The following is a 25,780-nucleotide window of genomic DNA, read 5'->3' on the forward strand; positions in this document are numbered from 1 at the left end:
TGCTGGTGTCTGGAGCTGAATAAGATATGTCAGAGACTTTGATAACAATAATGTAAAAAACCAAAAAAAAAAAAAAAGGTAAAATAACAAAATGAAATTAATTAAATAAAGCAACTTCTTCAACTGCTTTCATTCAAACAATGATAACTGATAAAAAGAAACTTCTAGGAGGAATAATTAAGCTGATAACTGTATAAATAAACAAAGTAAATACATAAAATTCCGATGACATTTTCATATTGGTTCAGGAAAATACATCATTATAATCACCACCAACATCAACAATGTCATTGTAATCCTCCTCCTCCTCCACCACCACCACCACCACCTCCTCCTCTCCACCTCCTCCCCTCCACCTCCTTCCCCACCTCCTCCTCCAGAAGGAGGGACAGAGCCCATCACATTTTCTGGTCCTTTGAGATTGGTAAGAATGATGCGGCTGATATTTATCTTGGGTTGGTGTCTGTAGAGAAAAAAAGGATGCATTTGCATCAATACAACCTCAGTGTTAAAGCTGACATTATCACTACCATCATGTTGCCCACCACCATCAATTTAATTAGAACCAAATATAACTGTATGGTTATGAAGCTCATTATTCAATCACCAAGTTCTCAGTTTGATTTCACTCTTCAGTATCTTGGGCAAGTGTCTTCTATCATAGCCATGGTTGAATCATAGCCTTGTGAGTGAACTCCCTCTCCCCTCTCTCTCTCAGTCACTCCTCCTTGTTATCATCATTATTTAATGTCTATGTTCCTTGCTGGAATGAGCTGGGTAGTTTGACAGGATCCAATGGGTCCAAGGACTACATAGTGCCCCAGTATCTACTTTGGCATGGTTTCTATATTGGATGTCCTTCCTAATAATACAGTCCTATATTTAAGAGATGAGGAATTATGTACATTATTTACATTATTTACAATTGAAGGATATTTGTCCTCATCTTGTTTGTCGTTAACACAACACTTCGGCTGATATACCCTCTTGGGGAAATTTCGAACCTGGGTTCTCATTCCTAAGGTATTTTTTTATGTTGATGTCATTGTTGTTGTTCAGGTCACTGCCTAGGATCGAACTCAGAATCTTGGGGTTAGTAGCCTGCATTCTTAACCACTACACCATATGCCCATGGGTCTCGCTCTGTGTGAAAGAAAGATTGTATGATGCTTGTATACGAACAGCAATGCAACATGTTAGTGAGATGTGGACCCTGATTGCAGAAGACATGCAAAGGCTAGAGAGGAATGAAGCAACTATGCTCTGCTGGATGTGCAGTGTAAACACATATGCTAGGACACAACAACCTCCTAAGCAGACCGAGTGCAGATATGAACAGCATATGGGAACTGGTATTAAGGAATGATAGGAGAATATTAGATTTATAAGCCCTAACATTTACTCCATAATTGCCCATGGGCATATGGTGTAGCGCCAGATATTTTATGCATCTCTGGGGTGACTCCTGATGGACCAGGATTTTCCTGTCTTCATATCCTTAATTGCCTTATCTATCATATGGCTGTTGACATGAATAACCAGTCTGCATGTTGGATTCACATAGGGGAGATTATTTTTCTTTCATTCATTCTCCACACTTAAAAGCCTTTCATAGTAGCATTTCAATGCCTCACACACACATATGCATATGTGTGCATGCCTGTGTGCATACACACACAGACACACACACAGACACACATGCAGACACACACACACACACACACACGCATGCGTGGGGCATTTAACATGCAAACAAATATCAAGTGCTCTCATATCAACAATCATTTTCACTATCGTTGTTATTATTATCACCATTTCCATCCTCTTCAGCTTCCACTTAATCTTTTTGATTGCTGGTCGTGTTTGTATTCTCTTGGCTACTGTTTTCTATTCTGCTACACACGTCTTGTTTGAGGTTTGTTCTACATTTCTTTAAATTTAATATAAAGGGAAAGTTTTCCCTTTAAAACATTGGCAGCGTAGCAACTCTACAATTGTAACCTAAATTTACCCAGCATTCATATGTGCCAAACATACCTCAAAAGTGCAAATTTTGCAACTGCAGCTATATAATTCAACTGTTAACCAGCAGCAAAATTCAAGTCAAAGAGAAAACTGCTTTTTGTAACTTGACCCACTTAATGAAAAACACTAAATCTTTTTTAACTACTTTGGACTGACTTTAAACTAGGAACCATATATTTTATGTCCTAATCTTTTAGACAACTTGTCTCTATACTACATCTGAGTCATAACTAGAAGTTCCTGTTGAATGAGCATTTAATTATCTTTATGTTACTGGTCAACCCAAACAAGAGATGAGTGAATCTAATTAAGAACAGTATACCCAACTACTTCCAGTTAGTCTTCATCTGATTTTAGTCTACACTAATTCTGTTCATCAACAGTTCATTTATTTGTTTCCTGAGTTCTCAGTTCATGTCAGATTACCCCAGCACCAGCTGACTAAAGACCTCAACTCTATTTACTAATAGTACATAAGTTTGTTATACTTGTTCTCAACTCATGTAAGAGTACTCCAACACAAATTAACTAATGTGATTTTAAAATTAATAATAAATCTCTGAACTAGGTATAAACAGTAACTGCACGACAATGTGAAGTATATTTGCCATCTCAACATGGCTAACCACTGAGGGTGGGTGTTACTGTAGCTTGTAGCCCCAGGAGATCATCGTTTCCAACTGGCTTTAGGCACACTTTCTGTGCCCTTATGGTATTTGCAAAGGGAGGTCATACCTCTCTCGTCAACCTAAGTGATACGCACGGACTGCAGTTTCTAGGTATTGACCTGTCATCAGCGTACGACAATCACCCGTTTTCGATGAAAAATTAATTATTAATTAATTATTAGCAACAGAGGTAGTATTAATAACAAAAGGTTATCGTTATATCTAACTAAACATGGATACCTTGTTAGAACACTGAATACTGCTTTATTAGCCTCGAGAGATCCTCTCATATAGGTGCTTGATACATAGAAGCAGACAAATAATCATAGCAGGTAAAATTTGTCTCCTACAATCTACGTGTGTCATTTTATGTCCCAAGTGCCTCTATGAGTGTGTAAAAGTGGATCTCTCAAAGCTAACGACACAGTATTCAGTGTTCTAACAAGGCATCCATGTTTAGTTGAATATAAAGATTACTAATGCTACTTTTTACTAACCAAGTATGCAATATATAACCATTTCCTTGTGAATCCTAGAACAACTTCAATATTTAAACTGGAGTACGATAAAAGAAATTTATTCGTCACATCAATCATATTTCAATGTACACAGTGTCTATACTACTCAGGTGTTCTTAGATAGTAGTCATTAAAGCCAGTTGTTCACAACTTGTATTAAAATATCTCACACAATGGAATCCTCTTAATTATAGTGCCATATGCTATTTTTTTTTTTCATATGACAGCTATCAAAATATATATTTGATGTAGATAAAAATTGTTTGAAAGGAAGTTAGTACAATACAAATTTGAAATAAAAGGAAAGAGAAGTAAGGAAGATGAAATAACTGCTTATACTTTATCTAATAAATGTAAACTGTTGTTTTGTCTTGCTTCTCTTTTCTTTCCGTTGTTTCAAAATTGTTTGTACTGACTTTCAAACAATTTTAACTGGTGCACAAAGCTTAATTCAAAATACAGTACTCGTGTTGTAATTGTTTTACGTAATTTGGCAGCGACATAACTAATATAGACATAGAATGGAAACAATGACACGAGATGTCAGCTGGTAATGTGGGATAAAAAGGTAGGAGTAGGTAGAAGTGAGGGAGTTCGAATAAATTGAAGAAGAAAGGTCAAATTTATCCTTGTTTGGCCTACAGATGGAATATTAAAAGGTCATGTTCAACAGATGGTGGCTGAAAAATATTAATGCTGGACTGAAGAAAAGTGGGAAGAAAATATTTAGATAGGGGTACCCTAGGAAACTTTTTTACATATAGAGTCCCTTATAAATGTATGTTTACAAGAAAACTAATTCACAAAAAAAAAACATAAGGATACACACATATAGATAGATAGATAGATAGATAGATAGATAGATAGATAGATAGATAGATAGATTGACAGATAGATAGATAGATAGAGTGATAGAGAGATAGATAGATAGATAGATTGACAGATAGATAGATAGATAGATAGAGTGATAGAGAGATAGATAGATAGATAGATAGATAGATAGATAGATTGACAGATAGATAGATAGATAGATAGATAGATAGATAGATAGATAGATAGATAGATAGATAGATTGACAGATAGATAGATAGATAGATAGATTGATAGATAAATAGATATATGTACACATATAGACAGTGGCAGACTGGCCAGGTAGCCAGCTTGCTCGATGGCAAGTGGGCCCCTGCGCCATTAGAATCCATATATGGGAGCCCATGTTAGTATCTAAGGGGCCCGTCCCCTCAAGTTTGAGAATTTTTATTCACTCCTGGAAGGATACATTAATTATTTCAGCCTGGCTGTGTTTGTAGACAGTTGAAAAGAATACTTTTAACAGAAAGAAAAAAAAAAATTAAATTAAAGCATTGTAGTTGTGGGTGGATCTCCTTGTAGTTGCGGGTGGGCCCCCTTAGTCTCCTGTCAACCAATTATTTTTAGACCAAGTCCGCCACTGTGTGTGTGTGTGTGTGTGTGTGAGCAATCAACCAAAACCCTTGAATGTCCGACATAAGTAAAAGCATAAAAGAACATGCATATATTTTCTGAAAACATTGAGTAACAACACTCACAAAAGAAATGCTCTAAATGTACCAGCCATTTAAATATTTATACTTTTTCATATGTAAAAACGTTGTTTGTATCCATGGTATCAAAAATATTTTAATATACATTTATTTGCTCAGTATTTGATGGGGGAAAAATGTTTTTATATGTAATCTGTGAAGCAGTGGTGTGAAAGTAAAGGGGAAATAAGGCTAATTCATCTAGCAGATAGATGAGACGATTTATCAGTATCGGCTGTAAGAAAAGACAAAGGTATTTAGGACACAGGGCAGAATGTTCACAGGATCTGACTAATAAACAAGCATACAAGCATATATATATATATATATATATATATATATATTATATATATATATATATATATATATATATATATATATATCTGTGTGGTAAGTAGCTTGTTTACCAACCACATGGTTCCGGGTTCAGTCCCACTGCGTGGCACCTTGGGCAAGTGTCTTCTACTATAGCCTTGGGCCGACCAAAGCCTTGTGAGTGGATTTGGTAGACGGAAACTGAAAGAAGCCCGTCGTATATATGTATATATATATATATATGTGCGTGTGTGTGTTTGTGTGTCTGTATTTGTCCCCCTAGCATTGCTTGACAACCGATGCTGGTGTGCTTATGTCCTCATTACTTAGCGGTTCGGCAAAAGAGACCGATAGAATAAGTACTGGGCTTACAAAAGAATAAGTCCCGGGGTCGAGTTGCTCGATTAAAGGCGGTGCTCCAGCATGGCCGCAGTCAAATGACTGAAACAAGTAAAAGAGAGTAAAAGAGAGATATACCAGAGTAAGCACATAAATGTGAAACAAGGTGGATAAAAGAGTACTCAAATACCAGAGGTAGAGTAAAAGCTGAGTAACAGCTTTTGTTATATTTCTGCTGCTTTTAAATAAAGTATATATATATATAAGGTGAGGGCGCGTGGATAGTGGTTAGGGCATTCGGCTCATGATCGTAAGGTTGTGAGTTCGATTCCCAGCGACGCGTTGTGTCCCTGAGCAAGACACTTTATTTCACGTTGCTCCAGTCCACTCAGCTGGCAAAAATGAGTTGTACTTGTATTTCAAAGGGTCAGCCTTGTCACTCTCTGTGTCACGCTGATTTTCCCCGAGAACTACGTTAAGGGTACACGTGTCTCAGCCATTTGCACGTTAATTTCACGAGCAAGCTGTTCCGTTGATCGTATCAGCTGGGACCCTCGTCGTCGTAACCGGCGGAGTCTTTAAATATATATATATAGAAATATTATATTAGAAATACTAAATTTAATATTTCTAATTTTGGTGATCAGTGAATAAGCCTCACTGAAAAAAAAAAAAAAATATATATATATATATATATATATATATATGTGTTTACAAAGCCTAGACAGGTATCTTCAGCTAGCAGGCCATGTTACTCCAGACTGATGACAAGCAGACTCAGAAACATGTCATGTCTCTGGATGCAGGCCTAGCTGTTGGGAGTGCTTGTCTCCCCTTCGTAAACATAAGGACACAGGAAATGTGTCAAGGCCGCCAGGAAGCGTTGATGCTTCCTAGGGCTAAACAGCAGTGGTGTAATTCCCTCTATGGGACTGTCACGTTAAGTTGACAGTATACAACCGCTCTATCCATATAACTGTTTTGAATTATATAAGATTGATGGGAGTAGTTGGAAAGAAGATAATGACATTGGTGACAAGGTGTCAGAGGGCACATCTTTTTACAGCTCTAGTCATCCACTTACATTACTTGATCATATCAACACAAGCTTTCCCTCTTGCCCACTACAACATGAGTGCATGTGTATGTGTGTGTGTGTGTGTGTGTGTGTGCGTGTGCGTGAATGTATCTTTAGTAAGATTCAATACCAGAAATTAGAGGAAAGTACATAACCCCACCTTTCCCCACTCACACCGCTTTCCTTTTAAACGTCTGCCCTTAATTCTTTACTTATTTTTTCATCTTTATAATAATAATCCTTTTTAATTTTTATTCATTTATCTGTGTACCTTCACATTTAATTTAGCACTGAACTATAATCAATTATTCACCAACAGGCACGGGCATGGCTGTGTGGTTAGGGAGCTTGCTTCCTAGCTATATGGTTTCGGGTTCAGTCCCACTGCGTGGCACTTTGGGTAGGTGTCTTCTGCTATAGCCCCGAGCCGACCGGAGCTTTGTGATTGAATTCGGTAGGCGGGAGTTACTGCCATGTGTGTATGTGTGCGTATAGCTACTCAGTGCCTCTCCGAAAGAGAGAGAGATTAGTGGTATGATTTTATGCCACTTATTCTCCCATCCTGCATTTCCTTACACTTAACCTACCTCTGATCGTGTAACTCTATCCAACTCTTATCTCAAGCAACTTACTATAAGATGAATAATACTCGTCTTTTTTCCACTACTCTGCTTATTTATTCTTGTTCTAATTATACTCATTCTGTTAGAAAAAAAATATGTCTACAAACTCAAAAGTTCCTTTCAGAATAAAATACCTTCATCCTCTCATCTCCTATCCCTATGTTGTCATTGCTCTATCTGTCTGTTCTGTGTGTGTGTGTGTGTATGTGTATCTGTATGTCAGCCCGTTGTCTGTCTACACACACACATACACACACACACACACACATGCAAGCATGTCTACAGGCATGGATATGACTGTGTGGTTCAGAAATTTGCTTCCTAGTTACTTCGTTTTGGGTTTCACAGCAAAACACAGTGGACAAATGTCTTCAACACTACAGCCCTGGGCAGACAAAAGCTTCATGAGTGAATTTGGTAGATGGAATCTGAAAGAAACCTGTTGTGTGCATTTGTATATATATATATATATACACAAAGTAAGTTAGGGGTTATGGGTGCAGACCACTAAGGGATAGTATTTATCCAATATACTGTTGGTAAAGTACCCAAATTCTTAATACATAAATGTTTTTAATTGCAATGCAATTAACTTATTTATTGTATTAAACGAGTGAAGGTAAAGAAGTATTTTACCATTAATTTATAATACAAATAAGATAATGGAGAAACAATTTAGTCTGTTCATCAACTTTCGGATATTAGAATGTTGAATTATTTATTCATTTAACAAAATGGGAACCTTAATAGCATACATATATACCTTATAATTCAATACATATAAGATAAGAATACAAATTATAAAAATCATAATATAAATTATTGAAATCAATACATGCACACATATATGTCTATGTGAAGAACATACCATGGATTTATATGATGTGTGTTGTGAGTAAATCTGCAAAATGTATTTATTACTTCATACAAATGTAGAAGGCCCTGTGCATGCAATCTGTCAAAAAGTGAGTGACTTGTTATAGCCGAAAAGCTGGATTGTAGAAGTTATATAAGCCGTAATAGCTGTGACTGCAAGTTGTTATATCTGACTATAGTGTCATGTGGAATGACTTTGTCTGTGTATGTAGTGCATCTGTAGAGTGTGGAGAAGAAAGTAAAGACATTGTAAGAAAAGTTAAACAGTATTGATGGAAGTAGTTGGATATGAAAAGATCAGTATCTAAGTTGTAAGGAAATCTAGTGAGCTCATAGTTGTTCTTGTCTGAACTTGTACACAGCTCTGCATGCTGGAGTTATTATTGTTCATCTGGCCAATGTTTTGTATGACATTGCTTGGGTTATCAGTAAAAGCTGTTTTGAATTGATGATTTCATAGTTGTCCTAGTTAGTGAATCTGTTGTCTTGATACTTCATAGCTGTTCTGCTGCCCATTTTTTTTTTTCTACAGTGACTACCACTGCCATAAAGACTACAAGGAAAGGCTGGGATGCCTCATCTGTGAGTTACATCTACTGGCTCACCATCTCTGGCTTGATTGCATTCTAAACAACTATTGTTAACGATGATTGCAAATCACCTATCTCTTACAAGAGCTGTCTGTTTTATAAAAGTAAGGATCCCTTTTGGTCATGAATGACCATGGGATTACACCTAAAAAATTCCCCTCCAAGCCACAAGTACAAGCAAGGTTGATTCTGGTGACCAGCAGTCACCCATGAAAACCAGTCTTCCCTCTCCATGCCACTGATGTCCAAAGAAGAGGCAAAGGCCAATACAACTTAGCACCAGTGACGTTGCAACTCATTTCTACAACTGAGTGAGCTGAAGCAACATGAAATAAGTGTCTTGCTCAAGAACACGACACACACCTCACTCCAGGAATTGAACTCACAACCTTACAATTGTAAGCCCGACACCCTAACCACTGAGCCATGCACCTTCTCTGTCTGTTATATAACACTGGTCTAAGTGAGTGATTGATTTAAAAGGTAATGGCAGAAACATCTGTTAATGCCAGTGCATCTAGACAAATGAACAATTATTGCATTGTCCGAAACTTGAGGATTTAAGCAATACTGTTGATGTTAATCTTGGGATGTTGTATAAGTGTGGACAAATGCAAACTGCGAAATGACAATTTTAGAGTCATCTCACCAACATGCTGTGAATATGACATAAGATATTCACTATTGTTTCCAATTTACGAATTTTATGTCTAGGTATAACATTTCATTTTACAATTCCTTGGTTCATGGGGTGTCCAAACCAAGGTAAATAAAAGTTAAACTAGATTAAATAAAGCTTATTTATGTTGTCATAACATTCTCTGTTTATATCCATCAACAGTTTTCTCTGGCCACAAGACAACAAGCTTATTATGTGTGACAATAATAGACACAATTCCCTCTTCTAGTTACAACCAACAAGTAGTTAGCCATTTTAAGTACATTCATATGTATTGGACAATGTGACGATACTTATGAACTTTCAAAGCACATTAAACTTAAGTCACATCCATAATGTAACTTTCATGGACAACTATGGCAGACACTTGTAAATTATCAAAAAAATAATCTTAACTAGCACTATGACCCGGCAACGTGAGTCCAAATCTCTGACCAATCACATACAGCTAGCTGGCATTCAATTGGCGTATCAAGTTTCAGGCATTTTGATTGGGTTTTGGATAGAAAATTCACAAAAAAGTCACTTCTATTGATTTTTTAATGGCTTGTGGGGTGACTGGGGGAAATGTAAAGATATGCACAACCACCCTTGGATGGTTTTGAATGACCATAGAAAGAAAGTGCGAGCCCTGAAACTGAAAAATTGTGGATTTATATAAAGGACACACACACAGACATTTTGCTGTTTATATATATAGATTATGTAAGTTTGTAGAATTGGGTGTTAGGAAACATTATTCACCTTATGGTTTTCCATACTTTTTCTAGTGCATGTGCATATGTGTAAGACACACATGCACACATACATAAATTGATACTTATCAGGAGTCAATTAATTTTGTTCTGTTTGTGCTAAAATGTTATTGGTCCTATAACTATTTGTTGGCATTAAATTGTTACATAAACATTTCTTAAGTAATATCTATGAAAATCACTTTAAGTTGCTACAGATTACCAAAATTGTACTGACCAATTATAGTGACATCTCATCAATTGCCTTCTGAAGCTTTGTAGCTATTATAAAACCTTAGTGCTCAATATTGATAGCAGATTCAGTGAGAATAGTTTATAGGACAAATTGTCATTTGAATCTCATGCAGAACACAACACAAATGCTGTTGACTATTGTAATCCACTTCATACATAAAACATAATCAACAAATGCATGTATTTCTCACTGAATCTCTTAACACAAATTTAGATAATTTAAAATTGTGCTATGAAATGTAGAGCCCACTCAAAACGTGTGCACTCTCACAAGTAACAAATACATGACTATACATTTCAAACACACGAATTATACTTAAACTAAATAATGAACAAATTTTCCTGGCTTTTTAAGTATTAACATTTGACAAACAGTCTTCTTTGTAGGTGCAGGCATGGTTGTGTGATTACGAAGCTCACTTTGTAACAATGTGGTTTCAAGTTCAATCCCACTGCATGTCACATTGGGTAGGTGTCTTCTACTTCAGCCCCAGACTGACCAATGCTTATAAGTGAATTTGGTTGATGGAAACTTGCAGAAGCCTGTTATGTGTGTGCATATACATACATACTCACACACACACACACACACACACAAACACACACACACACAGAGGATGAAGTGAATAAACTGTCATCTAAATTACACAAAAATGAAAGTAATACTGACATCTCATTTTAACAGATATATTTATTAAAATTACATAAAAATATCTTGGAATATTAAAAAGTAAATTTATTCAATAAAATCGCCATTGGCTTCAATCAAAACCTCCAGGCAACTTCGGAATCTCCTGCAACTCTTCTGAACAGTCTCCCTGTTTAAGCTGGCAAATACTGCCATAATCCTTGCCTTCAGTTCATCTTTGATGCTACAAGGGGTTTTGTTGGTCTCTTGCTCAACTGCGTCCCACACATAATAATCAAGGTGGTTGCAATCTGGGGAGTTAGGTGGCCAGATGGTAGGGGTGATGTGGTCACAGAAATTGTCAGACAGCCATGACTGGGTTCTTCTGCTTGTGTGGCATGGTGCAGAGTCCTATTGCCAGACATAGGGTCTTCCAGCAGCCACCTTCTTAACCCAGGGCAGCACTACCTCCTCCAGATAATTGATGTAGGCCTCCATGTTCAATTTGAAGCCATGTAGGCAGATGAATGGAGGCATAACGTTGCCATCACTAGTGATCACTCCAAACACCACGATGTTGACTGGATGTTTGATTTTTATCACTCTTGGTACATGTCCTCAGATTGCACTGTCCTCAGATTGACACCCAAAAACTCTGAAATGTTCATATTGCAGCTTCCAGTGTGAATGCTAAGCAGTACAGCATGTTGTTTCCAAATTCCTGGCAGAGTGAATTGCGTCATGGTGCTGTTTTTCTCACAGACTGTACCTATACTGTGTAGTCGACAAAATCAAAAACAGTGCACATATGTGAAAATAAAAATATAAAATTGAGACAATTTACCATCACACCTTGTATATACATACATACATACATTCATACATACATACATACATACATACATACATACATACATACATACATACATACATACATACACAAGAGGTGTAGTTTTCATTTGTGGAAGACATAGAGGTGCCATAAAGTCTGTGGTTGCATGGGAAATTGATTTTCTCAAACACCATACAGGCTTCCTAGAGGTAATAGATAGTTTCTGTTACCTAGGTGACCTAATTACCAGTGGAGATGAAAGTTCTGAAAGTGTAGTTACTAGAATAAAAGTAGGATGGAGTAAGTTCAGAGAGCTATTACCTATGTTGGTAACAAAAGGTCTTTCTCTTTCTCTCTTTCTCTCTCTCTGAGTGAAAGGCAGATTGCATACATACAACAATGCTACATGGTAGTGACAGAGGATATGCAAAGACTACAGAGGAACAAAACTAGTGTGTTATACTTGATGTGCAGTTTTAGTATAAGTGTTCATGTATGACAAAGTACAGATATATTGAGAGAAAAGTTAGGCATAAGAGGTATCAGATATAGCATGAAAGAGAGAAGACTGTGTTGTTTCTGTCATGTGAAGCAAATGGATGAGGACAGTTGCAGAAAGAAGTGTTGATTGCTTAAAGTGGATGAAACTCATAGAAGAGGTAAACCCAGGAAGCTATGGAACAAGGTGTTGACGGCTGATTTCAAGATGTTTAGCAGCCTTACAGAGATGACAAAAGACTGAGAAGACTGATATCATGCTGTGCTCAAGAGGAGCCATTGATTACAGCAAAAAGGATATCCTATAACCACTCAGATATGTGCAAAGCTGTGTCCCTCCACTCCTCTCCTCCTTGAGATGTCAAGCATTCTCCCCTCCCTATCTATGGTTCTATGTAGCTGCTGTACTCATCTATGAGTAATATCACATATATTACATCCCATACTCTCCCAAATACTCTTCATGCCAGATCTACTTCCATTTCTCATCATCTATACTCACATCATTTACACCAATCACTTCTACTCTGTGCCTTCTGCCACTGTCCCCTTATTTCTCTCTGCTATAGCCAATTCTAAACACCTCTTTTATTTGCTATCATTCTCAATTCCCTCACATATCTACTATCATAAGCCACCAACTGTAGCCTCTTATGTATCCCTATCTCTCCCTCTTCTTCTCCCACACCTCATATACAACTTTCTATTCCATTCTTCCTGAGCCACTCCCATATCTCCAACCTTACCCTTTTGCATCCTTGAATTTCCCATCATCCCCCATTAAGTATTTAAAAAAAAAAGGCCTCAAAATGACATTTCAACTTTTCTTCATGCAAAACTAATTAAAAAAATAATTGTGATAGGATAAAGTGTTTGCAACTTGGGAAATTTCCCTGATATAAGGGAAGAGAAAAATTTCCCCCACTCTTGTTTTTCACTCACTACTCTAACCTCTACCTCCACCTGTTTATTCCCTCCTCACACAATTATGAAAGCATCCACTCTCATCCTTTCCCATAACCCACCATTTCTCACCCTCTTTTATGCTCTCCTTCTTGTTCCTTGTGAGTTTGCTCTTCTTTCCCATCACTGCCTTCCTCTTATCTCCTTCAGCTATATACCTCCTCTATAGCAAGGCTTGTCCTTCTATCATACTTTAAGCCTTTCAACACCTGGCATACAGCCACTCATCTCCACCCTTCTTTCCCAAATACTTCTTAATAGTGGGAGCTTTGCCCTCCTTTTTCTTTCTCTGTTCTTTTATGTTTTGTTAGTTGCATTGCAACCTGACTTAGTACTGGTGGCACAAAAATGCACCTAGTACACTTTGTAGAGTGGTTTACAATAGGAAAGGCATCCAGCCATAGAAACCATTCCAAAAATGACATTGGAACTTGACACAGTCCTGCAGCTCACCGGTTCCCTGGCAAACAGTCCTACCACAGAAAGCAGAACTTTAAATGACAATCATGATTATGAAGATGATGATGATTATGAAGATGATGATGATGATGATGATGATGAAGATGATGATGATGATGATGTGATGATGATGATGATGATGATGATGATGATGGTGATGATGATGATGATGATGATGATGATGATGGTGATGATGATGATGTGTGTGTGTGTATGTGTGCGTGCGCTTGTGCTTGTCTCCATCATTGCTTGACTACTGGCTCAGCTTGTTTACATCCCTATAACTTAGTAGTCCAGTAAAAGAGATCAATAGAATAAGTACCAGACCTGAAAATAAGCACTGGGGGTTGATTTGCTCGACTAACCACTTCAAGGTGTCCCAGTATGGCTGAAACAAGTAACTGGAAAAAATTAAATGACAAAGATGTAAAAATGTGCATTAGTAACTTACAGATTCACAATATATTAAAAGTGTGCCTTAATTTTTCCTGCATATTAACACATTTAAATACTGTTTTAAAAGCCTGATTTAATAAGTATTTTAAATTTTGTCTGCTTGTCTTTTAAAACCCTGCAATGTTCTACATCTTTCGTAGTAAGCATTGTTAAATCTCACAAAGTTTGGATTGTAGCTTCATCATCCCTTATATTTGCTGTTCCACATGAATGCACACATTTAACTAGCATAACACCTTCAAACTTAGGGGCAATATTAGTCAACAAAATTTAGAACATTAAGTATTGTAAGAAAAATGCCTCAAAATGACATTTCAACTTTTCTTCATGCAAAACTAATGAAAAAAATAATTGTGATAGGATAAAGTGTTTGCAACTTGGGAAATTTCTCTGATATAAGGGAAGAGAAAAAAATCAGACCATTAACTAACCAGGTTTCCTGTTTTATTTTTAGCTGCCCTTTGTTACAAATTATTTCAACTAAAAATAGTTACTGGTTCTGTGTTGCCAAAATAGCTTCGATAATTGTGTTAACTGTTGCCAATAATCGACTACAACTGGAAACAATTATCAGCTCTGGTGCCAGTCAATGAAAGTCAGAACTTAAGTTCAGTTAAATGAAACACAACTCTTGCCAGTTTAAAAACAGCACATTACTAGTTTCTGACACCATTTCTTTAGAATATACAATGAATGGATATCACTTGTAGTTGCATATTTATGAGGGACATCTTATAAGCAGAAATACACACACACACACACACACACACACACACACACACACACACACACACACACACTCGCACACGCATGCACATGCACACACACACACACACACACACACACACACACACACACACACACACACACACACCACAGTATCATGGTATCAACCAGATGATCAAATATTGTTATACACTACTAGTTACAATGCTGTTCCTTGCATTTTCAAATGATGCTGCCCCACTGGCTAGGTGGGCAGGCCAACATTCTCCCTGAACAAGATGCCAGTCCATTTCATTCCAGGGCTACATATCTACAATTGAATGCACTGGGGCAATGTGAAGTTACTCTCACTTTACTTGCTGTGTCCTTGTACATAGCTTGTATAGCCTTCACAAGCCATTCTTGTACACCTAATTTCTTTAGTGACCACCAAATTGCTGAGAATCGTATACTGTCAAATACCTTCTTGAAGCCAATGAATGTCAGGAACAGTGGTTTACTCTTAATCAAGTATTTTCCCTGAAATTGCCTCACTTGAACTATTGCATCCATGGTACATCTTCTGGGCATGAAACCAAATAGCATCTTGTCTAAATGTATCTATTTCTTTACTACCCACAAGGGGCTAAACACAGAGGAGACAAATAAGGACAGACAGATGGATTAAGTCGATTACATCGACTATATAGTGTGTAACTGGTACTTAATTTATCGACTCTGAAAGGATGAACGGCAAAGTTGACCTCGATGGAATTTGAACTCAGAACGTAGCAGCAGACAAAATATCTATTTCTTTACTACCCACAAGGAGCTAAACACAGAGGAGACAAACAAGGACAGACAGACGGATTAAGTCGATTATATCGACCCCAGTGCATAACTGGTACTTAATTTATCGATCCCGAAAGGATGAAAGGCAAAGTCGACCTCGGCAGAATTTGAACTCAGAACGTAATGGCAGACAAAATATGGCTACGCATTGCATCCGGCATGCTAGCGTTTCTGCCAGCTTCTTGCCTTAATCTTGTCTAAATGTATCCTGTCATGAATCAGTTGTGCTAGGACTCTCCCCATGACCTTCATAACCTGGTCTAGTAGTTTGAATCCTCTATAGTTTCCTGTGAGGCATCTCCTTTATTGCATCTGAGTCTACTCTGTCATGAATTCATTATACTATGACTCTCTCTGTCTCTGTCATAACCTGATCTAGTAGTTTGATTCCTCTAAAGTTCCCACTCACTAAGTTATCTCGTCTGTCTATGTTGTAGTTTTCTTCTAGCTTAGCAGTCCTACTAATCTCAAAAGTTAGTCACTCCAGTGTTTTCAATCCTGAAAATTTCTCTCCCAGTTCTCAGTGTCAATATAACATTTCTTGAAGTTAACTTTCAGGATATCTTTTAATCTTTTCTTTTGCCCTCCTCTTCATTTTCCTTCTTTTAGTATGGATAGAGAAATTGCTTTGGTACATGGTTGTTATTCATCTGGGCAACATGATCAGTCCATGTCAGCTGTTTCTGGATGGTTATATCTTCAATAGAGGTCATGTTGGCTTCTTTCAACACACTAATGTTTGTCCTTCTTTCTTCCCAGCTCGATGTTGAGAATACTTTGAAGGCAGCATTGGTGGTACCTTTCAAGAGCTTTTATGAGTCCTCCGCATGTGGTCCAGGTCTTGGATGCATAAAGAAGTGTGGGGATGACTACTGTCTTGCATACCATCATTTTTGTGTCAGTTCAAATGTCTCGATCCTGGGACACTCTCATTTGGAGACAGCCAAATGACAGCACTGGCATTTTTGAGATAATGTTTCTACAGTCAGTGTTTTGAGTTTGGATATTGTTATGAGGCTTTGTATTTGTTTTTATGGCAAAATGAGGTATTGGTAATCACCAGATAATGCTTAGCACACTTGTTGAGAAGAAGTGCCCTGTTGGCATTGGCCCTGCCAATTCCTTCTCTTCCAGTGATTCCTGTCCACAGCTGTGATCTCTCTTGACTCTGGCATTAAAATCACCAAGTAGTACAATATTGTCTTCTATCAGATTGGAAGAGAGTATTTATAAATAAATGGATTGATTGGAAGTTGGAAGCTCAAAAAATTAAGATTAATAACAGAAAAAAGAACCTACGTATATGTTTCAGTTGAACTATCTAGATGATGGGAATCTCCAAGCATATTGTTTAATGCCAGGGAAGCTCTCATATTCAAATCTATATTGTGGTAGGACTTCTTCAGGGTTCAAAAAAGAGCTAACACAACTTAAGTGATCATTTTATCTTTAGAGGGAAATGTATAAGTATTAGCAGGTTAAAGTTAAAAGCTATATATTCAGGTTTAATTTCATTGGTAGGTTTTGAATATTGATAGAACATCAAAACAGAAAACAAAGTGAAATAAAGAAATTCACTGTTTCTACTTGTCTATTTTTTATATGACACCTATCTGACCCAGATATCATATCTATAACCATTGTATTCATATGAAACATGCTCCACCTATTGATAGTCCCATCTTGTACTTTAATATTCTCATAAACATTAACTTTATTTGCAACAATAACTACTCAATATTCACATCATATTTCTATTTATTTTTAGACCCAACACCTACTACCTTTAATAAATTACTGAACACAAATCCTAATTTATTAGATACATACAGGATGTAAATATATATATGTATGTTTGTGTGTATGTATGCTCATATGTGTGTATGTACATACAGTTGTATGTAAGTATCATCATCATCATTTAACGTCTGTTTTCCATGCTAGCATGGGTTGGACGGTTCGACTGGGGTCTGGTAAACCATGGAGGCTGCACCAGGCTCTAGTTTGATTTGGCAGTGTTTCTACTCCGTGAGTGTAGTGGGTGTTTTTTACATGCCACCGGCAGAGGAACCAGAGCAGGCTGTATGTGTGTATGTATGTATGCACACACACATATATACATATACACATACATACATATGTGCATGCTTTCATACATGTATAATACAATTCATATTGGAATTGAGTATAAGCCTAAATTTTTATCAGTTAGCAAAGAAGTTAAGTGAATAACTGAAATTATATGTATTTTTCCTTGCTCTTCCATACACGATTTTTTGCATTAAGAATGTAATGCATAACAATATTTTCCTTCTTTTCTATGAAACAAACAAAAAAAATATACAAAAGAATCCAAAGCTTTTTGGAAATTTGAAAAATGTTGAGTATCATACAGATATGGTTTCATGTGACTGCTTACTTATTTACAAGTCAAGTAGAGGATTAGAAAAAGTAAAGTATCATATGCACGAAAAGCAGGATAATGTGTGTTTGTATTCATACAGACACATATATATATATATATATACATGCATACATGCACATATAAATATATATATATAAGCACACACACACACATACATACACACATACATACATACATGCATGCATACATACACACATACATACATACATCATCTGCATCATATATATATAAATATATATATATATACAAGCACACACACACACATACACACATACATACATACATTCATACATACATACATGCATACATACGCACATACATACATACATACATCATCTGCATCATAAATATATATATATATATATATATATATATATATATATATATATACACATACAAGCACACACACACATACATACACATATACATACGTTCATACATACATACATATATACATACATGCATACATGCATGCATACATACACACATACATACATACATCATCTGCATCATATATATATATATATACAGACAAGCACACACACACACATACACACATACATACGTTCATACATACATACATACACGCATACATGCATACATGCATGCATACATACACACATACACACATACATACATATATCATCTGCATCACAAACAGTTGCCCAAAAATGTCATCATGGTATTATCTACTGATGAGACACGATGTCGTAGCTAGGATACTATATAACGAAATTTGTCAGAAGGATAACCCCAAGGACAAAGAAATAAAAACCCACAGTATGGTAGAAGCCATAGCCACTCATAATAAAAAGGAGTACTCATGGAATGTCTTAGCGAAAACCTCAGTAAAATGTAAACACAATAGACCTGACATAATGATTTGGGATAGAGAAGAGAAACTGAGTACAGTTGTGGAAATCAGCTGCCCAGCAGATGTTATCATAAAGCTGAAGATCAGTGGAAAAGAAAATACCTCTGCTGAACTATTGAGAAATTTGCTGTTACTATCCAGATTACAAGTTCAGGTTTGTACCTGTAATTATTGGGATACTGGGATATGTAACACACTGCCTAAATACTAATCTTGAGAAATTAGGAATGGAGAAAGCTTGTTCAAGGACTACAGATCCAAGCCATCATTGGAACTGTAAAAATCTGTAAAACTTTCCAGAAGTTTATCATTTAAGTATATATGAGCATGTCTAGACATGCATGTATATCCTTGAGAAGACATACAGAAAACAAAACATACATACATACATACATACATACATACATACATACATACATACATACATACATGCATACATACATACATACATACATGCATACATACATACATACACATACATACATACATACATACATACATACATACATACACATACATACATACATACATACATACATACATACATACATACACACACATACATACATACATACATACATACATACATACATACATACACATACATACATACATACATACATACATACATACATACATACATACACATACATACATACATACATACATACATACATACATACATACATACATACATCAGTGAAAAAGAGAACACCTATACTGAACTATTGAGGAATCTGCAGTTACTTTATCCAGATTACAAGTTCAGGTTTATACCTGTAATTATTGGGGCCCTGAGATATGTAACACGCTGCCTAAATACCAATCTTGAGAAATTAGGCTTCTCAAAACCAGAAAGGAGAAAGCTAATTTGAAGACTACATATCCATTCCATCACTGGAACTGTAAAAATCTATAAAACATTCCAGAAGTTTATCATTTAAATATATATAATCATGTCGAGATATGCAACTATATACATGAGAATACATACATAAAACATACATACATACATACATACATACATACATACATACATACATACATACATACATTACATATATACATATATACAAACAAAATTACCCTGCTGTTGATGTTGAAATTCCAAGGTGTCTTGGATCTAGGTTAGAAGCTGACTTTTTCGTTATTGGCAAGAAATCTTGAAATAAAACTGAATAATGACATACATACTTACATACATATTACATATATGTGTGTGTATACATATACCTATTTCTTTACTACCCACAAGGGGCTAAACACAGAGATGACAAACAAGGATAGACAAACGGTTTAAGTCGATTATATCGATCCCAGTGCATAACTGGTACTTATTTAATCGACCCCGAAAGGATGAAAGGCAAAGTCGACCTCGGTGGAATTTGAACTCTGAACGTAACGGCAGATGAAATACCGCTAAGCATTTCACCTGGCGTGCTAACGTCTCTGCCAGCTCGCCGTCTTAATATATATACCTATGTATACATATACCTGTTACATGGTTGGTTTGGTGGTGACTAAACTGGCAACCCCACCGAGCTTGCTTGGTGTGGAGGGTGATTGTTGGAGACCGATGAAAAGTATAACCTATCATGAAGGGCGAAGGAACTCACGAGTAGTCAACAGCCACCCAACTATATGTGTATATACTTATTTTTTTAATTAAATTTGATGCATTAGTGGGGAAAGATGGGGCTCCTTAACTGTTGTGAAGGCATCCCATCTAGGAAAGGGAAACCACCACCACCACCATCACCAGTCTCAATGTGGACTGTCAAAATTAATCCTAAGACTTTGTGGGAAAAAGCAAGGAAGCATGACATGGCCCTTATTGTTCATGATCCCCCAAGACAATAGGAACTTGGTGTACATAACAGTGGAGATTTCAGTTGGGCTGGCTGCTGGCACAAAGCCATCTGTCATTCCTCCAGTTCACTTTTGATCATGACAAAGTTCATATTTCCTCAGGATACTTGAGAAAGCACTTCAACCAGATCACACGATTCTCCTGGGTCTTATCAGACTGCTCTCTTCTTATAGCATAGGATCTGTGCCTGATGTCTTCGCACACCACACATCTAACTGATATCTAATTGATATTGCCAAGATAGACTTATTTACATCCACAAACACACATTTACATATATGCATACCCACCTACCTATATACTTATATAAATATGTATATGCATGTGAAAGGTAGATTGTAGAATGCATATGTGTAGAATGCAAACTGTGACGTCGCAATGTAGTGAGACATGACCATTGAATAAAGAGGATGATTGGCAATGACCGGCATCTTGCCAGGATTCTCGGTAAAGGTTTCCTGGACTTGATGAACAAACTACTCAACTTTTCTGACTATGTGTGACTATTATTGAGAATAGATTTTTCTCCTTTCTTGGCCAAAGAAGGCACATTCTCACAAGAGGTCAGGAGCTCTCTTCTGATTTTAAATGCAATCGCAGAATCACTGTGGTTGGTGGATAAGATGATGAGAACAGCATGCCTTCTCATCATCTGCATTAAATTCGAATCTTCCATGTTGGATATTTATATGTATCCTTACCTACATACATACTTATGTAAATATGTATATGCATGTACATACTAAATTAGAAGATATTTAATTAAAGTTTGTTCTTAAAGGACATGTTGGACTATTTAGTCTGAATGGTTTTGCTTGAAATGACTTTAATCAAAGGTCTGCTTTTTAAGGGTCAACCTAAGGTCATCGGTGTCACCTCCTTGGCTATAACTAAGCAATGAAAAGAAAAAATTAAATAAATAAAAAGCAACTATAACCCGTGCTAGCGCGGAAAACGGATGTTAAACGATGATGATGATTACTCAGAATTCCTGAGTTTTGAACATTTTTTCATATTACAAACAGCAGCTATGATTTCTTTCAATTTCCCATTTTTTACAAATAAAAGAAAGTATTTTCCACCAGAAGCACCTAATTACATAATTACTGAAATGATTTATTCTTAAATTTCATTGCTTAAATTGAATCAATTTTTGGCAGCAACCTCAATAACATCTCTTTTTTCTTGTTTTCCTGTAACATTCGAACAATATTGTTTTTTAGGTCAAACATGAATATTGAAAATCTCATGAAGGATATAAAAATTGTTTCCTTCACTATGCATATGTTTTGGATGTGCATACATGAGTGTGAGAGAAAGGGAGAGAGAGAGAGAGAAAGAGAGAGGGTACTGAGAGAGAAAGAGAGAGGGTACTGAGAGAGAAAGAGAGAAGGGACAGAGAGAGAGAGAGAGAGAGAAGTAGAAAGAGGAAGGAAGGGAAGGGAGAGAGTTTGTATCAGTGTGTACATATGTGTCATTGCCAACTTTTATGTATATATATTCTATGTATGTACATCTATGCTTGTGTGTTAAACATATGTAAATACCATCACCATCATCATCATCATCATCAGCAGCAGCAACAGCGGTGGCAGCATTATTTTTACATCCATTTTTCCATGCTTGCATGGGTTGGATGAGATCTTTCTAACATAGCATCCTGTCACACCCTTCTTACATCCTCTTTGTTCAATGGTCATGCCTCACTACATTGCGACATCACAATTTGCATTCTACACACATGCAATCTACAATCTACCTTTCACTTGGAGAGGGCTCTTATCTAGTATGCACATGCATATACATATTTATATAAGTATATAGGTAGGTGGGTATGCATAAGTCTATCTTGGCAATATCATTTTCAGTAACAGCAGCATCATTTTACTTGTTCTTCTGTTCCTCCACACTGAAATAAGTGGACTATTTTTACAGTCCACATTATCTTGCACACAAACTAGCAGAGTAAAATCAATCAACACTCTCTCTCTCTCTTTCTCTTTCTCTGCACACCGACATATGCATGTGCAAAACATACAGAGTGGAACACTTAAGCATAGTGAAGGGAATACTGCTTGTATTTTATTGTGTCTCCATCACTAGAGTGCTGGTTGACCCATTCAATAGGTATTAATAGAATACCTTGTACTCTATATCAGATTCTATTCAAAGCAACTGCTGTAGTGAGACACTTCCTAAACTGCTGAGTAGTTTGTAACGTAGCTTGTAGAGCCTACATCTTGTTTCTAAATTCTACTTTTGGCATATTTTCTCTAGCTGGATGCCATTCCAATCACCAATAACTTCACAGAGTGTACAGAATGCATTTTATCATGGCACTAACCTCCTAAAAAGGTTGTCCTATGTAATCAGAATTAGACAAAAAAAGGTTGTCCTATGTAATCAGAATTAGAGATCCACCCTCAACGCTGTATCAGTTCTAATTGGAGCTACTGCACTCTTAGTTTACACCATTTGCTACAATATTTCATCTCATTATATCTTCCACTGAAGCAACAAGCTGACAGAATCATTAACACCCCAGGTGAAAAACTGAGGTATATTTTATCTGTCTTCACATTCTGAGTTCAAATTCCACTAGGGTCAACTTTGCCTTTCATCCTTTTAGAGTCAATAAAATAAGTACCAGCTGAGTACTGGGATCAATGTAATCAACTATTTCCCTCCCCAAAATTTCAGGCCTTGTGCCTATGGTACAAAGGATTATATCCTCCACTGCAACCCTATACATTGCCACACCACACATCGTGGTATTTTGTCTTGCTACATGCACTGGTCTTTTGCCATGCAATCTTGATACAGCTCTTTATCTCAGTCTGTTACCTGGTATGCCTTTTTTGTCTTGACTGAAGCCTGGTGCAGCCATCTGGTTCACCAGCCCTCCGTCATTCGTCCAACTCATGCTAGCATGGAAAGCAGATGCTAAACGATGATGATAATATACATCATATTCATCATACTATACCACATCATCATCATCATCATTGTTCGACCGTGGTCGAGACAATGGAATTTACCATGCTACGCCAGACTTCATGGTCCATCATGGCATTACAGAGGTCCTGTTGCTGGATGCCTGTATCCTTGGAGATTACATCAGGGTAGGAGAGTGTGCGCCCTCTGGTATTGCGAGTAGATGGCTTCCAGAAGAGTAGAAATTACCTCTTTTTCAGCTCTACAACAATGTCCAGCAAACTGGACTCTCCTACCTTTCACAAGAGATGACACAGGTGGTAGTTTCCCATTTATTTGCATTTTGGTTGGATGGCGCTTCCACGAGAGATTTTGAGCTCTCATATACCACACCACACTATATTCTTCAATACACTACACAACATAACATCATGGTGTACCACACTATCTCACTATACACACACTACATCACACCATACTGCACTATACTTCACGTCACCACATCATACCCATACACATTATACCACATCACACTACAACACATCACATTGCATTATATTACGTCACCACTTACATTTCACTACATCAAACCTTACAACTATACTATTCCACAATGTTGTTGATAATGTTATATAGAGAGGTCAACCCTGACCAATCAGACTTATGATCCTATAATTTTCCTATGTGCAGGGAACACAAGATCACATTATCCAACATGTTTATTTTGAAGAAGATAAGTGTGCGATTTGATGGTATTTGGCTGCTATTTCTGACAGGTTAAATGACTACATAGAGGCTTCCTTGCTGGCTCAACCACAATACTGTAATGCTATCAGGCATCCATATTTCATGTAATATTAAAATGCTTACAACAACAACAACACTACCAATGACAACAGCATCAAAATCAAATCTGTGAAGAGATAATGTCATTATTTCCAAAGAGAAAATATATTTTCATAAATATTATTAACCATATATACATTTTTATAAAGATTATCAACCTTATATACACTATAAACAATGCTCTCCTTTCCTATGGACAAAAATAAAATTCTTTTACTTGTAACATCATTGGAATGTAGCCATGCATTGTAGGCTTTACAATGTAAAGCCTACATTAGGGTTTAGTCAAACAAATCAAGACCAGTATTTTTTTAAAGTATAGTACTTATTCTATTGATCTATTTTGCCAAACTACTAAGTTACCGGGATGTAAACAAACCAAAACTGATTGTCTGGTGGTGTGGTAGGGACAAGCACAAAAGCAAAGACATGCACATATGTAATACATAAAAAAAAAAAAAAGATTCGAGCCAGGTCGTCGACAAAAAGATTTGAGCAAGGTCGTTGCTAGTACTGCCTGACTGGCCCCCATGCCAGTGGCACGTAAAAAGCACCCACTACACTCTCAGAGTGGTTGGCGTTAGGAAGGGCATCCAGCTGTAGAAACTCTGCCAGATCAAGATTGGAGCCTGGTGCAGCCATCTGGTTCACCAGCCCTCAGTCAAAATCGTCCAACCCATGCTAGCATGGAAAGCGGACGTTAAATGATGATGATGATGATAATGATGATGATGATGATGATGCATATATATATACATACATGTATAAACATGCATGCATGTGTGTGTGTGTGTTTGTGTATATATATATATATATATATATATATATATATATATGCCATGTTGGATCGTTAGCCCCTACACGCAAATTTTTTTTCTCTCCTTGTTTCTCTCCTTGTTTCTTTTCTGTCTATCTTTCTGTTGAAGAGCGTAGGCTCGAAACATAGACTTGTTTTATTTCTATTCCTGAGCGCCATACTAATACATTGTTTGTACTCCACCTATCTTCGTCTTTTGTTTATTTTCGTAAACCTGCCTTCGTCCTTTGTTTATCTTCGTAAACCTTCCCGTTATATATATATATATATATATATATATATAATATATATATATAGTTATGGTATATTCTGTTAAGATCATAGTAGAGTACAGCATAAAGCTTAGCCACCTTCAGATT

General features: G+C 36.7%; 1 protein-coding gene across 1 annotated transcript in view; it reads right to left on the reverse strand.

The window, feature by feature from the left end:
- Nucleotides 1-6,610, reverse strand: part of LOC115208767 (far upstream element-binding protein 1) — a 70,366-nt gene extending 63,756 nt beyond the window's left edge. Inside the window, exon 1 of the mRNA XM_036500619.1 lies at nucleotides 6,591-6,610. The gene's annotated coding sequence lies outside the window, so the exon portion shown is untranslated. The remainder of the gene's footprint in view (nucleotides 1-6,590) is intronic.
- Nucleotides 6,611-25,780: the final 19,170 nt, after the last annotated feature.

Source organism: Octopus sinensis, linkage group LG2 (genome assembly GCF_006345805.1).
Source record: "Octopus sinensis linkage group LG2, ASM634580v1, whole genome shotgun sequence".
Classification (NCBI taxonomy): domain Eukaryota; kingdom Metazoa; phylum Mollusca; class Cephalopoda; order Octopoda; family Octopodidae; genus Octopus; species Octopus sinensis.